General features: G+C 43.2%; 1 long non-coding RNA gene across 1 annotated transcript; it reads right to left on the bottom strand.

Moving 5' to 3' along the window:
* Positions 1-1,754: 1,754 nt before the first annotated feature.
* On the bottom strand, positions 1,755-3,408 carry LOC138955942 (uncharacterized). The gene is made up of 2 exons (XR_011452434.1): positions 2,367-3,408; positions 1,755-2,183 (listed from the first exon to the last, which is right to left on the bottom strand). It is a non-coding gene; the product is annotated as an uncharacterized lncRNA (long non-coding RNA).
* Between the last annotated feature and the right edge of the window lie 957 nt (positions 3,409-4,365).

The following is a 4,365-nucleotide window of genomic DNA, read 5'->3' as shown; positions in this document are numbered from 1 at the left end:
ATGCTTCCTCCGAAAGCGGCGTATGGCTGCCTAAAATGGCGGGGTACGGTCATACACGTACGTAGGAATTTCAGCCCACGAACGCAGAAGAAGAAGAAGAAGTATTTTTATTTACGAGAATTTATATCGCGCACATATCTCACCACACAAGGCGACTCAAGGCGCATGTTACCTATTAATGCCGTGTGAGATGGAATTTTTTTTACACAATATATCACGCATTCACATCGACCAGCAAAGCTCAAGCCTATTAGGGCGAGCATTCACCTTTCACGGCCTTTATTCCAAGTCACACGGGTATTTGATGGACATTTTTATCTATGCCTATACAATTTTGCCAGGAAAGACTTTTTTTTCAATCGTGGGATCTTTAACGTGCACACCCCAATGTAGTGTACACAAATGGATGTATGTGACCAAATGGATGGGTGGTCTTATATGCCATCCAACGGCCTGGTCAGATCTGAAAACATGATTGCTTATAAATACGAGAATGAATATTTACTTTAATCAAGAGACAATAGCATCCGTCCAGAAAAATAGAGAAAAGGCGAAGGTTTATTGCAACAAACACAATGTGCATGTACAACGGGGGGGGGGGGGGGGGGGGGGGGGGAGGGGGGGGGTACTAATTTACACGCGAATAAAATGGACACCAACTTGACCGTCAGGATGCTAAGTGACAGTAAATGAACACTTCGAGCATCAAAAAACAAAACGATAAGATGAAGACAAGAATCATGAAATCATGAAATCATTCGATCCCACCAATCTTTTTCTCTATAATTATCTTAACGCGTAGAACACGTAATTTGACAATGCGATTAGTCGCAGCTTGAAAAATAGAGAGAAAGGGAGAAAGAGAGAGAGAGAGAGAGAGAGAGAGAGAGAGAGAGAGAGAGAGAGAGAGAGGAGAGAGAGCAAGACATGCAGAAAGAGAGAGAGAGAGAGAGAGAGAAAGAGGGAGAGAGAGAGAGGAAGAAAGAGAGAAAGAAAGAGAGAGAGAGAGAGAGAGAGAGAGAGAGAGAGAGAGAGAGAGAGAGAACGAACGAACGAACGAACGAACGAACTTTATTACTCAAGGATGGAGATTTTAGGCTCACGCCTAGTCTTACAATCTGTCCCTGCTAAACTAAAACATAAAAATAAAGACAATAAAAGGACAATTGTCAATCGCAATCATACAGTATTACTAATTACAACATTACCTATACGAATACATAATGCATGATAGAACATTGAAATGTACATGTATGTCAATATAATACAAAGAAAAAGAAAAGTCGACTCGCACACACACGCGCGCCGCATGCATGCAATCACGTTCGCACTCAATACAACACACACACACACACACACACACACACACAGAGCAAGACATACAGAAAGAGAGAGAGAGACAGACAGACAGTGAGACAGAGAGACAGAGAGATACAGAGAAAGAGAGAGATATTCATTATGTGAGTACGTTATTACATGCGTATCGAGAAGATACGCGAGGTTCAGATGGAGGGGGTGGTGGAGGGTGAGAGGGGGTAAGGACGAGTTATTGTACGCCTGTCTTCTGCGCACGTCCATGTGATTATATGTGTCCTAAACGATGCGAACTATATACATACGCACAATGTTCGGCGTATATCAAGGTCAAAGCCCAGACGTATGAATATTCTATTGCAGTTTGTGCACGAAACTTGAGAACTGTGACGTCTGCTTCTCGTTCTAGGGCTGATCAGTGTTTAACAGAGACAAGTGCAAAGAAGTAATAAGAAATTTAATAATTCTGTACTTTCAAAAACATGCACGTGATCATTCTTGCAGACATCAATCCCTTTCTCTTAGAACCTTCAAATGAAAGTTTTATAGATTATGATTTCTCTGGTGTGATTTCACACACACGTAACAACATTGTCTTTCTTCTTCTTGTTGCGTCGACGTTTAGCATCGAAGAGCGGAACGTACTTCTTCTCGTTGAAAATGTATTTCGGTTTACACAAATGAAGACGTGATGGTGTGTTAATGTTCACAAAATATAAAGCAGTCTACTCATCATGATAAACTCGATCTGGGTGACACTTGGGGACGTTGGTGGTTCCTTCCGTGGTTACCGCTGACGTTGCCCTTCCCACAGTGTTCACACGACATCATTTACACAAGCATTGTACACCCCTGTACACTTGCACCTTCTGCAACACACACGTGCAATATCTGTTATTATCAAGTATGATTTCCATCGATATCATTCAATTTGTTTCTCTAAAACAAACACAGAAACAAGAGTTCACAGACTGACACAAACACATGGAAAATGAACAATACCTGTGTTTTCCTGTGAATCAATAATGTTAAAATGCATTAGCGTGTTTTACCTTCGGTTAGTGGACCTTTGGAGATCGCAAAAATGTGGAAATCCGTCCACGGAAGGTGAAACATATGCTAGTGCAATCTACGTGGCTTCGTTGATTGCTGCCATCTTGGAGTCAATGAAACGGTCAGAGCATTGCATCCTAGCAACCTCAACTGAATATATGTACAGTTCATATTCACGAATTAATACCAATGCACGCTGTTTCCTTTTGTTCTCTTCGTTTAAATTTCTTTCCATGAAGATAAACAAATTCTTGCCTTGTACGCTGCACTAGTTTTGGACTAATGGCGCGAGCGTTGACGTCATATGTATACAGTGTCGTCATGACGTAGTCTCGGTCATTTAACCTCGTTTTGTGTACGCAACTAGTGAAGTCTCGATTAATATGAGAGAGGGAGTCGATACACGAATTCCATTCGTCACATAACCCCATGGATCAAGATAATTATCCTATCGCAAGTAGATAATTATTCATCGTACGACGCTCTGCTCATATAATCTGTACCGTGGTTGTCCTTGTCTCTATCTTTCTCCTCTATTGGGATCGCCCAATATCCTTTCGTCAAGTCTAGCTTTGAAAAGTATTTCGCTTTTCCTAAACTTTGAAACAGATGGTCGACATCGGTGATGGGTTCAGCGTCGAACACTACCACGTTGTTCAGAGCTCTCAGATCAGAACAGAAACGGTACTTTCCGTCCTTCTTCTTTATCAGGACGATGGGAGAGTTGTATGGAGAGTTTGCAGGTTCGATGACATGCAACTTCAGCATTTCTTCAATTTCCTTTTCGACAGTTTCTACCATGGCGTGAGGTATGGGTCTGGGTTTCACAAAGACTGGTTTCTTCTCTGTCACTTCAATGGAACATTTTTCCAGGTTCGTCGTCTTTGGAACATCTGTTAGGAACTCTTCAAATTCTTCACAGATCATCTTCGCCTCCTTGACCTTTGCCTCGTCCAATTTCTCGTCGAAATGGATGTTCTTCACATTTTCGGTTCTTTGAGTTTCTAGGAGGGGTAACATCTTCTGAATGTCATACTTGAAAATGTCATCGTCCATCGTGTTGTCCTCTTCCATGATAACAGCCACGACCTTTTCTCCTCCGTCTTCTTCATCACTTTCTTCTTCGTTTGAAGCAGGAACACTCGCTTGGGCAGATGAACTGGGATTGGGAGTGGCGGAACTCAATTCCCGTTCTTGGTACTCCTTGATGAGGTTGATGTGGTAGATCCGTGTTCTTCTGCCAACTTGGATCTTGTAGTCGAATTCATTCAACTTTTCCACAACCTTGTAGGGACCTGACCATGTAAGTTCCAGCTTGTTGTTCTTCACAGGGCGTAGAAGTAGAACCCGTTTTCCGACTTCTAGCGTCCTTGGTTTTGTTTTCTTGTTGAAGAAATGGGCTTGCTTGCTGGCCGCTTTCTTCAGGTTCTCACGTGCCACGTTGCACGTTTCTTCTATTCTGTTCCTGAGGTTGACTACATATTCCGCTGTAGTCTTCTGCTCCCTTGAGATTTCTTCTTCGGTCCATGTTTGGCGCAGCACTTGCATGGGTCCTTTGACAGATCTCCCATACAGCAGCTCAAACGGCGAAAATCCCATGCTTTCTTGTGGGGCTTCTCTGTATGCGAACAGGAGGGCGGGGATAAACGTGTCCCATTCCCTCGGTTGATCGATCGCTAACTTTTTCAGCATGCTCTTCAGTGTGGAGTTGAACCTTTCGACCAAACCATTCGCTTGAGGGTGAAACGGTGCAGTCATATGGTGTTTGATGCTGAGAAAGTCGTTCACTTCTTTCATCAGGTGGCTGGTGAACTGTGTGCCTTGGTCCGTTATCACTTCATCTGGGATTCCCAATCTAGTCCACATCTCCCAGAGAGCTTCAGCTACGGTGTCTGCTTGGATGTTTTTCAGGGCTACGGCTTCGGGGTATCGGGTAGCGTAGTCAACAGATACCAAGATGTATTGTTTCTTGCTCTCCGACATAGGTTTGACCGGGCC

Source organism: Littorina saxatilis, unplaced genomic scaffold (genome assembly GCF_037325665.1).
Source record: "Littorina saxatilis isolate snail1 unplaced genomic scaffold, US_GU_Lsax_2.0 scaffold_618, whole genome shotgun sequence".
NCBI lineage: Eukaryota > Metazoa > Mollusca > Gastropoda > Littorinimorpha > Littorinidae > Littorina > Littorina saxatilis.
Note: the sequence above shows the minus strand (reverse complement) of the source record. Positions and strands in the feature narration are given on the sequence as shown.